This window comes from Rutidosis leptorrhynchoides, chromosome 6, assembly GCF_046630445.1.
Source record: "Rutidosis leptorrhynchoides isolate AG116_Rl617_1_P2 chromosome 6, CSIRO_AGI_Rlap_v1, whole genome shotgun sequence".
Lineage (NCBI taxonomy): Eukaryota > Viridiplantae > Streptophyta > Magnoliopsida > Asterales > Asteraceae > Rutidosis > Rutidosis leptorrhynchoides.
In genome coordinates, this window is record NC_092338.1 from 440786038 (window position 1) to 440799707 (window position 13670).

Consider the following 13670-nt stretch of genomic DNA (forward strand, 5'->3'; position numbering starts at 1 on the left):
TAACTATAAAAACAGTTCGAGCCTTTTCAGAAAACAAAATGTGAGTTCCAGACAATCGGCGCGCCGCGCGGGAAAGATGGCGCGCCGCGCGGGGTTGTGCCCGGGTTCAGAATTTCCTCCTATAAAAGCCCGAATTATACCCTAACTTATCATAATCGTATCCTGACGAATTCCAGCCACTTTTTGACGAACTTAGGTGATTTTTGGAGATCTTCAAGGTCATTCTAAGGTATTAATCATTCCGGGAACAAGTCTCGATTCGTGTATCTTTCAGATTTCAATCTTTGATTAGGTTTATTCTTTTGTTATCAACAATGAATTTCTCTATGTTTTTGATTGTTATTTTGATTTCAGCCATGATTGTAGGCTAAACTCTTAATGTTTGTCTAGATTGAATATTTGCAAGTGTTTGGATGTTACTTTGAGGTTTTATTAATTGATGCATGATAATTATGAGTTTTGATTAAGAACCATTCTTGTGGGTGTTAATTATTGATACTAGGTTGATTAGTGAATCTTGTTTGAACAAAGGGAACCCTGTTTCAATTTAGTGATCTAATTTCCAATTGATTTGTCTTAACCGATTGGGTGCTTACTGGACCAAGGGGGTAAACCGGGTATGGTAATTAAATAAAACAGGGGTGAATTGTGTGGAGCGAACGCGTAACCAATTGAATCTTAATCTTGTAATTAGTTAGTTACTAAGTCACAAATGAAAGATAGTTTTTGGTGAAAGGGAACCCTAAGCCAATAAGTCCTAGTTTGATGTGTTTGCTAAAAGAGAACTCTGGGTAAACCGACTCTGTAATTGCGTGCATTGATTAATAGAACTAGTGCTTAATAACAAATCATCCAACACTGCGAATAGGATATCTAGGCGAACATTCTTTTATCCATTGAATTCAAATATCTTTATTTTTCTGTCGAGTCTGCATTTCTTTTATTTAAACTTAAAAACCAAAAATATTGTCTTTTATTTTCAAAGCTATCTTGATTTGGCTAATCGTTAAATAGCCTCAAAACAAACTATCTCGTACTTTCGATTTTCATAGTTTAACTTAGTTTACTTTTATTTACAAACTTAATTCTCACGTTAATACTGTCCTTGGAACGATCTTGGAATTACCATCTTTATACTATTGCACGATCGGGTACACTGCCCGTTAGTGTGTAGTAATCTTTAAACCAGGCATATTTCCAGTGATAAATTTATATACTAGATTTCACACATCATTGGTCATCTTGAGTTCACGAAGTAATTGAGAGTGAGAGAGAAAAAGAAGGGTGGCAGTTAAGGTGGCGATCAAACAAGGAGATGAAGTGGTGGTTGTTTTAAGTCTCATGGTGGTGAGGTTACGGTGGTTGTTTGATGGATACCAATGGTGGTACTCGGACTGAATAGAAACATCAATTGTAAAGAGCAGTTTAAAAGTTTTATGGACATGTTGTTGCAATCCGAATCAAAAACAGAAACTTTAACAGACTAGTCGATGATGGTGAAGGTGTTATAGTGGTAATAGGGTAGCTGGATGGTGAAGTGTGGTTTATAGTGACGTCAGATGTACCTGATAATGCTAAAAACGAACATATATTTCATAGCATTATTCCTCAAGAAAGACAAGCTTTTAATTGCAATTGTTCTATTTACAAGTGATATTCGTTTAAATAATAAAAGGTGAAGACAAAAGACAGATTCGATGAATTGAAGACGCAAACGACCAAAAAGTTCAAAAGTACAAAATACAATCCAAGAGGTTCCAATTATTGATAAGAAACGTCTCGAAATTACAAGAGTACAAGATTCAAAACGCAAAGTACAAGATATTAAATTGTACGCAAGGACGTTCGAAAATCCGGAACCGGGACCAGAGTCAACTCTCAACGCTCGACGCAACGGACTAAAAATTACAAGTCAACTATGCACATAAATATAATATAATATTTAAATAATTCTTATAATTATTTAATATATTATATTATTTATAAAACCGTCGACAGAAGAAAACAACCAAATTATGAGCCTCCCCAGCTGGCCATGCGATCGCATGGCCTGGAAGGCATAAATCCTTGCGATCGCATGAGCCCCAGTTCCAGCCCACATGCCTATAAAAATCGAGCTTTGGTGCACCAAAAATATCCATCTATCTTTCTCTTTTCTCCATTCATACGATATATTTATATTTATAATTTATATTTTAATTTTAATTTTAATTATAATTCTAATAATAAGGGTATGTTAGCGAATGTTGTAAGGGTGTAAGTCGAAATTCTGTCCGTGTAACACTACGCTATTTTTAATCATTGTAAGTTATGTTCAACCTTTTTAATTTAATGTCTCGTAGCTAAGTTATTATTATGCTTATTTAAAACGAAGTAATCATGATGTTGGGCTAATTACTAAAATTGGGTAATTGGGCTTTGTACCATAATTGGGGTTTGGACAAAAGAACGACACTTGTGGAAATTAGACTATGGGGTATTAATGGGCTTTATATTTGTTTAACTAAATGATAGTTTGTTAATGTTAATATAAAGATTTACAATTGGGCGTCCCTATAAATTACCATATACACTCGATCGGACACGATGGGCGGGGTATTTATATGTACGAATAATCGTTCATTAAACCGGACACGGGAATGGATTAATAGCCACTAGAATAATTAAAACAGGGGTGAAATTATGTACAAGGACACTTGGTATAATTGATAACAAAATATTAAAACCTTGGGTTACACTCAGTCGACATCCTGGTGTAATTATTAAACAAAGTATTAAAATCTTGTTATAGTTTAAGTCCCCAATTAGTTGGAATATTTAACTTCGGGTATAAGGATAATTTGACGAGGACACTCGCACTTTATATTTATGACTGATGGACTGTTATGGACAAAAACCAGACGGACATATTAAATAATTCAGGACAAAGGACAATTAACCCATGGGCATAAAACTAAAATCAACACGTCAAACATCATGATTACGGAAGTTTAAATAAGCATAATTCTTTTATTTCATATTTAATTTCCTTTATTTTATATTTAATTGCACTTCTAATTATCGAATTTTTATTGTTATTGTATTTAATTGCACTTTTAATTATCGTACTTTTTAATTATCGCAAGTTTATTTTATCGCATTTTTATTAATCACAATTTCATTATTGTTATTTACTTTACGCTTTAATTTAAGTCTTGTATTTATTTTTTATTTTACATTTGGTTTTAACTGCGACTAAAGTTTTAAAATCGACAAACCAGTCATTAAACGGTAAAAACCCCCCTTTATAATAATAATATTACTTATATATATATTTGTATTTTTATAAAAGTAAACTAATATAGCGTTAAGCTTTGTTTAAAAGGATTCCCTGTGGAACGAACCGGACTTACTAAAAATTACACTACTGTACGATTAGGTACACTGCCTATAAGTGTTGTAGCAAGGTTTAAGTATATCCGTTCTCTAAATAAATAAATATCTTGTGTAAAATTGTATCGTATTTAATAGTATTTCCTGTAAAAATATAAGCTATTTTATATACACCTCGCGAAACATCAAGTTATTTTTGGCGCCGCTGCCGGGGAATCTCTTAAATGCCGGAAGCGCAACGCTAATATAAAAAAAAAAAAATTTTTAGTTTACTTTTATTAAAATTCGTTTTTATAAAAATACGTTTTAAATATTCGAAAATATAAAAAGAAAAACAAAAATATAAATATTATTTTTTAGAGTTTGGTAAATATTTAAGTTTTATAAAGTTTCTTTATTTCTATTTTTTTTATTTTGTAAAAATATAAGTTTTATTTAATTAATAAATATATTTTATATTTTACAGCAAAAACAGAAAAAAAATTTTTTTTATTAATTCGGCCTGTACTGTAGCAGCCCACTCTTTGGCCCGAAACTCTAGCCCATGCGATCGCATGGCTGGGCAACTGAGGACTCATGCGATCACATGAGCCCATCTGACACGCCCTACTGAACCTGCCGACAGCATTAATTACGGATTATTATTAATTATTATTAATATTAAACCCTAATTAGGGTTAGTTATTATATTAATTAATTTTAGATATTAATTAATTTGTATTTTTAGTTTAATTAGTTTATTTAAATTGTAAAATTAATAGTTTTATAAAATAAATAATATAAAAATAATATTTTTATAAAAATTGTAATTTTTACAACTTTTTGTATATTTTTATATTTTGTCCCTTTTTAATTGTTTTAGCGTAATATTTGTATTTTTAGCTCATATTTAGTTTTAAACTTAGTTTTTGCCATAGTTATTTTTACTTCTAGATTTTTAGGCTTTGCCGTAAAATCCCTTAAGTGCTTTTTCTTTAGACTAAGATTTAGGTGCTTTAGAATTTTGCGACGCCTTTTTAAGTTTTAGTTTCTTTTTAAGATATTGCCATTTGGGATTTAGTTTTTTCTGTAAGCTTTAATATTTTTAGACACCTTTTACCTATGTATCAATTATCATTCCAATTAGTAATCTCAACTTGCGATTATAATTTTAAGTTAGTTGTAGTAATAAGGTTAGGTTAGTCAAGTGTTTTAAGTTTTATAAGTTTCTTTTATTTTTCCGTCACCTTTTATTTTTCAACCATTTTTCTTTTTCGACCTTTTTCGACGAACTCTTTTTCTTTCTTATTTCTCGCTATTCTAGTTTTAGGACATAGATTTTTATTCTACTTTTTATCTAAATTTCTTAAAATTACGAAAATTTATTTTAAGTGGTTAAATTGATAGACATCAAAATTTTCTGGTTCGTAGTAATAGTTGGATTTGTACGTGGACCGGGTTATTGGAGCCAAACAGTCCTCAATTATATTGAGACCAAACGAATCCTGCCCCTCTGCTGCATTTTTTGGCTATTCGAAACGTGGGCAAAATCAGAAAAGTCTATTGATTGGATAACTTATTATAATTTTTCTTTCCTTTTAAAAACTAATAGGATATTCAGTGAATGCACCGAGCAAGACGTTCACCACCTTTTGTACGTTCACCACCTGTAACTAGATCAAGACATTTAGCAAATATTACCACCGTTGATTTTTCTTTAGAAACGTCATCCAGTCGACCAAGTACTTCAGTTCAAATTTCCAATAATCCATTTTTTGAACCCGACCTCACAATTGAGAATCCGGAGAATATTCAGGAACGGTTCGTAGATCCTGAACCACTAAACTTTCCCCCGGAACCACCAATCATTCAAACAGAGATTGTTGAGGAACGAACCATTAAATCAGAATCCTCTAGTGATTCCGATTCAACAAATTCAATTATGGAGAATCTGGAACCTTTAAGTATGGAAGACCGAATGAGAGCTAAACGCACTGGCCAAGGTCACGCAATAACTCATCCAGACATTAATACGCCAGATTATGAAATCAAAGGACAAATTCTACACATGGTGACTAATCAATGCCAATTTAGTGGTGCGCCGAAGGAAGATCCAAATGAACATTTACGTACCTTTAATAGGATCTGCACACTATTTAAAATCCGAGAACTGGAGGATGAACAGATATATCTCATGTTATTTCCCTGGACTTTAAAGGGAGAAGCCAAAGATTGGTTGGAATCGTTACCTGAAGGGGCGATTGATACATGGGATGTTTTAGTTGACAAATTTCTTAAACAATTCTTTCCTGCATCTAAAGCCGTAAGACTTCAAGCAGAAATTGTTACGTTTACACAGAAACCAAATGAAACTCTATATGAGGCGTGGACTAGATATGGAAAGTTATTAAGAGGATGTCCGCAACATGGTTTAGACACCTGTCAAATAGTACAAATATTCTACCAAGGATGCGACATCACTACAAGGAAAGACATAGATATAGCAGCTGGTGGTTCTATTATGAAGAAAACCGAAACTGATGCTTACAAAATTATTGATAACACTGCTTCCCACTCACATGAGTGGCACCAAGAAAAAGATATCGTTAGATCATCTAAAGCAGCTAGAGCCGATTCTAGCCATGACTTAGATTCCATTTCCGTAAAGATAGATGCTGTGGAGAGACGAATGGAAAAGATGACTAAGGATATTCACTAAATACGAATTAGTTGTGAGCAGTGTGGAGGACCACATTTGACAAAAGATTGTCTCAGTATTGAATTAACAATGGAACAAAGAGAGAATATTTCATACATAAACCAAAGGCCTGGAAATAATTATCAGAATAATTATCAACCGCCAAGACCGATTTACAATCAAAACCAAAATTATAACCGAAATATTCCATACAACAACCAACAAGGTCCTAGCAATCAACAAGTATCCAATAATACTTATAATCAGCAAAGACCTAATTTTCAAAACAAACCACCACAACAAACCGATGATAAAAAGCCAAATTTAGAAGATATGATGACGAAGCTAGTTGAAACTCAAACGCAGTTTTTCACTTCTCAAAAACAAACCAATGAACAAAATGCTCAAGCATTTAGAAATCAACAAGCTTCTATTCAAAATCTGGAACAAGAAGTAAGTAACCTAGCAAGGTTAATAGGTGAAAGAAAACCGGGAAGTCTACCTAGTGATACAAATGCTAACCCCCGGAATGAAACAGCTAAAGCCATTACCAAAAGAAGTGGTACAACACTTAAACCACCTGAAATACCTGTAACTTCCGATGAAGCTATTCCTACTCCACAAGAACCACAACCTGATCAAGATAAGGAAAAAGAACCGGTAGTTGAAAAGGTTAATGAAGATAACACAGTTAAGGCTAAACCTTATGTTAAACCATACCAACCACCACTTCCTTACCCGAGTAAAATGAAGAAAGAGAAACTTGAAGTCGAGCAATCCAAATTCTTGGATATGTTTAAACAGATAAATGTAAATCTTCCTTTCATTGATGTGATTTCAGGAATGCCTAGATATGCTAAATTCTTGAAAGATCTAATCTCAAATAGAAAAAAAATGGAAGAACTCTCGGCTGTTACTATGAATGCTAATTGTTCAGCAGTGCTGTTGAATAAGATACCAGAAAAACTTTCTGATCCAGGAAGTTTCACAATTCCATGTTTTCTGGGTAGTCTTAGTTCAATAGAAGCATTGGCAGACTTAGGTGCTAGTATAAATCTAATGCCGTATTCACTATACGCTAAACTAGACCTTGGAGAATTGAAACCAACCAGAATAAGCATACAACTAGCCGATAGATCAATAAAATATCCTAGAGGGATAATGGAGAACATGCTAGTTAAAGTTGGTACTTTAGTATTTCCAGTAGATTTTGTTGTTTTGGACATGGAAGAAGATTCTCAAGTTCCTCTCATATTAGGAAGACCATTCTTAAACACGGCTAAAGCAATGATAGACGTGTTCGGTAAGAAACTGACCCTAAGTATAGAGGATGAGAGTGTTACCTTTTCAGTTGATAGAGCAATGCAACAACCGCAATCTGCAGATGATACATGTTATTATATTCAAACTATATTTGCACATGCAGAATTATTAGAAGAATTTCCAAAATTACAAGGAACAGGAGAATGTTCTTTAGGAGAAAGTAATGAACCAATTTATGAAGCTGAAATGTTAGCTACACTTATAGCTAATGGATATGAACCAACAACAGAAGAAATTCAAATGCTAAAAGAAGAAGATAGATATCGATATAAATCATCGATAGAAGAACCTCCGAAATTAGAGTTAAAGCCAATTCCAAACCATTTGGAATACGCTTATTTACATGGTGAATCTGAATTACCTGTAATAATATCGTCTTCTCTTACTAAAAATGAGAAATCACAACTCATTTCTGTGTTGAAAGCTCGTAAACCAGCCATTGCATGGAAGATTCATGATATTAAAGGAATAAGTCCTTCGTATTGCACACATAAAATCCTTATGGAAGAAGGTCATAAAACGTATGTGCAACGCCAACGAAGACTAAATCCTAATATGCAAGATGTAGTTAATAAAGAGATTATTAAACTGCTAGATGCAGGTCTAATTTATCCAATCTCTGATAGTCCATGGGTAAGCCCAGTTCAATGCGTGCCTAAGAAGGGTGGCATGACTGTCATTACAAATGAGAGAAATGAGCTTATTCCTACTAGGACTGTAACAGGATGGCGTGTGTGTATTGATTATAGAAAATTAAATGACGCCACCAGAAAAGATCACTTTCCCTTACATTTCATTGATCAAATGTTGGAAAGATTAGCCGGAAATAGTTACTATTGTTTTCTAGATGGATTTTCCGGATATTTTCAAATTCCAATAGCACCCGAAGACCAAGAGAAAACCACATTCACGTGCCCTTATGGTTCTTTTGCTTACAAACGCATGCCATTTGGACTTTGTAACGCTCCTGCAACCTTTCAAAGGTGTATGATGGCAATTTTTCACGACATGATAGAAGAATGCATGGAAGTTTTCATGGATGATTTTTCAGTCTTCGGTGATACATTTGAATCATGTCTAGTTAATCTTGAACGAATGCTTATTAGATGCGAACGATCAAATCTAGTACTTAATTGGGAAAAATGCCATTTCATGGTTAAAGAAGGCATCGTTCTTGGTCATAAAATTTCAAAAGAAGGAATTGAAGTGGATAGAGCTAAAGTAGATGTAATTGCTAAACTTCCACATCCCACCAATGTTAGAGGAGTTAGGAGTTTTCTAGGGCATGCCGTTTTTTACCGACGTTTCATAAAAGATTTTTCTAAAATTGCCACTCCTATGAATAAACTCCTAGAAAAGGATGCTCCATTCATCTTTTTAGATGAGTGTATCAAATCTTTTAATATTCTTAAAGAAAAACTAACTAATGCGCCGATCATGATAACACCAAATTAGAATCTACCATTTGAACTAATGTGCGATGCAAGTGATTTTGCAATGGGAGCCGTTTTAGGACAAAGGATTGAAAAACGATTTCAACCTATATATTATGCTAGTAAGACGTTACAAGGAGCACAAACGAACTATACAACTACTGAGAAAGAACTCCTTGCTATTGTCTTTGCTTTTGACAAATTTCGATCATATCTCGTTCTAGCAAAAACGGTGGTCTATACCGACCATTCTGCTCTTAGATACCTATTTTCAAAACAAGATGCTAAACCAAGATTAATCCGTTGGATCTTACTCTTACAAGAGTTTGATATTGAAATCCGGGATAAAAGAGGAGCAGAAAATCTCGCCGCTGATCATCTTTCTCGTCTTGAAAATCCCGAATTAGAAGTTCTGAATGAATCGGCCATACAAGACAACTTTCCTGATGAATATCTATTGAAGATAGATTATAAAGAAATTCCATGGTTTGCAGACTATGCAAACTACTTAGTTTGTGGATTCCTTGAAAAAGGATTATCGTACCAAAAACGAAAGAAATTCTTCAGTGATATAAAACACTATTTCTGGGAAGATCCACATTTGTTTAAAAGTTGTCCAGATGGAATAATACGCCGATGTGTATTTGGAGATGAAGCTAGTAAAATATTAAACCATTGTCACACAGGACCAACAGGAGGGCATTATGGGCCTCAACTAACACCAAGAAAAGTTTATGATGCTGGATTCTATTGGCCTACAATTTACAAAGACGCACACCTTCTTTGCAAATCCTGTGATGCATGTCAAAGGGCCGGAAAAATAAGTCAACGTGATGAAATGCCACAAAATGTCATCCAAGTATGTGAAGTATTTGACATTTGGGGTATTGACTTTATGGGTCCATTTCCAAAATCTCATAATAATCTATATATACTCGTAGCCATTGATTATGTATCTAAATGGGCGGAAGCACAAGCTCTCCCAACTAACGATGCACGAGTTGTAGTCAACTTTTTAAAACGTCTTTTTGCAAGGTTTGGAACACCGAAAGCTTTAATAAGTGATCGGGGAACTCATTTCTGTAATAATCAACTTGAGAAAGTACTTAAAAGATATGGAGTAACTCATAAAATCCCCACCGCATATCATCCACAAACAAGTGGACAAGTTGAAAATACAAACCGAGCTTTAAAACGTATTCTAGAGAAAACCGTAGGATCAAATCCGAAGGAATGGTCCATTAAATTGGAGGATGTACTCTGGGCTTTTAGAACAGCCTACAAAACTCCAATTGGAACCACACCTTTTAGACTTGTTTATAGAAAAGCATGTCATCTTCCAGTAGAAATTGAACACAAAGCATTTTGGGCTTTGAAGACATGTAATCTTGATTTACATGAAGCCGGACGTCTACGATTAAGTCAACTAAACGAATTAGAAGAATTAAGACATGAAGCATACGATAATTCGTTAATCTATAAAGAAAGAACGAAGAAATGGCATGATAAAAGAATCAGAAGTTTAAAAGAATTTAAGGAAGGAGACAGAGTTCTTCTTTTCAATTCACGATTCAAGCTATTTCCTGGAAAATTGAAATCAAGATGGTCTGGACCATTCATAGTCAAAAGAGTTTTCCCATACGGAACGATAGAATTAATAAATTCAAATGGGATTGAATTTAAAGTTAATGGACACAGAGTTAAACATTATATAGATAGTCCGATGGAAGTCGATAACGAAGTTAATCACAATTTCGACACCACAGCTAACTAAGTGTGGGGAGAATCAAGTCTTTAAAAGATAATATGTATTTCTGTTAGAGTTAGATTGTCTGTTTTCGTGTAGTTCTCGAAAATGGAACCTGAATGGTCTTTCCCTAGCAGACCCTAAAGAACTAGTCTTCTCCCCCCATTCTGAATTTTTTTTTTTTTTAGGTTTTTACAAAATGAAGACTGCCTGTGAACTAAACCATGGTCTGATGCTACACGTTTTGATCACTAAACGTAATAATGACACACTTCCGAGTGAAATAGTATCAGTAATCAGAGAAAGAATGGACGGAGTTAGAAAAGAATCCAGATGCGAAGATAATAAGTTACAATTTGGTAAAGGAAAATCAAAATCCGCAGCAAAAAGAAGAGCACGACACATAGAAAGATGTCACAAATGCGGAAAATGGTCACATAGAGGTAAATGTTCAAATAATCAAACCTATTCAAACACCGAATTTGTTACTTTATGCAGAGACGGACCGTTCATATGTTTAGAAGAAAAGACACTGAATGCTCGAGGTTACGCCTATGTAGCTATGGAAAACCAATTAAACCGACTATCTTATGAATGGGATAGATCATATAACTAAGAAATCTATTTCACAGGTATGTTTGTACAGTTTTTTTATTTTTTTTTATTTTTAACCTTTTGATAATAAACGCTAATTTGTTCGCTATAAAGTATTAAATTGGTATTGAATAAAATTAGGTTTGGCGACCGAAATTATTGATATCATTCAAAAATTTATTACATCACTGCGAAATTTAACGTTTATTCTTAAGGTATAAATATCTTTAATCAATCAATCCAAAATATTTCAAAAATTCGTCATGAGTTAAATTAGGTCTTGGAACCGAAATTACTTTACCGAAAAGAGGGGCGCATATTTTTGATAATATTTGATTGATTAAAGTGGGATAAAAAGCCAAAAAGATTTTTAATTTTATTTTTACCATGTTTTTAAAATTAATATTTAAATCTTAAATTAATATTGTAAACTTTGTAAAAACAATATTTTTAAAATTGTAAATATTTGAATTTTTAAATTAAGTTTGGTGTGAATTTTTAATTTTTAAAATATGAATTTTTAATTTTATGCATTTCAAATTTTAAGTTTGGTGTGAATTTTTAATATTAATTTTGAATTTTATATTTAAGTTGTGTAAATTTAAAAACAAAAATTTACTTTATCTCATTAAGTTAAAAATATGATTTTTAAAATTCGTCGTAAGTTGAAGACTAGGTCTTTGAACCGAAATTGCTTTACCCGAGGGAGGGACGAGAACTTTTATTATCATTATTTTTAATCTTATTAAATTAAAGTATGCCAAAAACATTAAAAAAAACCCAAAAATCTTTACTTTTAAAAAACCGCGCTTTGATTTGACAAATTTTAAAATTTTGTCGAGGGACAGACTAGGATAACGATCCGAAACGCCCTCGCTCCTAATGGAAAACAAAATTTTTAAAATTTAATTAATTATAAGTTTTATAAAGCATAAGGTTTTATAAAAAAAAAAAAAAGCTGAAAACACTGTAGCCGGCACCCCATGCGATCGCATGGGGTTTGCACTTGGAACCCATGCGATCGCATGGGGACCAAATGCAGGTCAGAAACAAATACAGCAGCGGGTCTGCTCTTCATCCACAAAACACACACACATTCACGAACCAACTCCAAAAATTCACCAATTTTCGCCATTTTTCCACCGTAATTCATCAAATTTCTTGCTCTAATCATGCCTAGATTCTCATTCTTCAGCAAATTGGTAAAAATTACACTCCTAAACTCTATAAATTCCTAGTTTTTGTGATAATTACCAATTTTTTACCTAATGCAATTTTGTTAATTTCTAGTGTAATTAGTGTTAAATTGTTAGTATTTTATGCATGTATAACCTAGATTGATGCTATTTAACATGATTTGAAGCCAAAAACTTCAAAATTTTTAGAAATCTAGGGTTTGTGTTCTTGAGCAATTTGGGACTTTTTGATATAAATAGGTTATGGCCGATTTTTGTCATGAATTATTGCTAAATTGAGTAGTGTAACATGTTTAGATAGTTAAATGATCCAAACAATGATCCTAAACATGATTTTTGGAGATTAAAGTAGACTTTTTAAGTCCAAAATTCATGAACTTGATTAATTTGATATATTTGCCATTTGAGACTTGTTTAATTATTAGTAATGAATATTTTGACATGTTATTTGAGTTAAATGCTTATGAATTTTGTATACATTTTCATATGTGCTTATTTAAAAAGTGTAGAATTATGAAAAATTGTGAAAATGTGTATAAGTTTAATTTTGATTTAACATGTTATAGTGATTGTTTTAAGTTGTTATTTTGCTAACACTAATGCATATTTGGATGCACAAATTTTGTGTTTAATGTGTTTTACAGAGAGCCGATACTGGAGGTTCAGGAGCATCATCATCTAGACGACCAGCACCAGCACCAGAACCAGAACCAGAAATGCAACACGAACAAGAACCACAACAGGAACAACAACAGCCTGATCAGCACATACCTTATTATGATCCGGTACAGTTTGTTGATGAATTCATAGTATTCCCAATGAGGCCGCCAGTAGAATTCCCAACGATTCCTGAGCACACTCTACATCCTAATATGAGATTTGATAGAAGATGGAGAGATTACGAGACATATCAAAGGAACAAATTCAAATTGGTAACAAAAAATGTAGAGGTGCCAAGGGTAATTGATTGGGCCCCTTTGGAAACGGTCCATCTAGCTGACCGTGTTAGACAGCTTTTAGTTCAAAGGTATGGCAGTTCTTCTTTTACAGATTGGGAACGTCTTTTCACCATTCATAGACCTGTATATAAGGAATGGTGTGTTGAGTTGATGAGTACTGTATCACTTGATACAAATATAGTTAGGATAGATGATAGAAGATTTCTTAGGTTTATCCTTGGCGGTAGGATGTACAGAATGTCCATGCTGGACATGGCCAGGGCCTTACAGATATATACTCCTGGTGAGTTGTTATTACCCGATTGTACAAACTTGATTCATTATGGTGAACGGGTAGATAGTAACTTTAACGCTGACGCCATTTGGAGG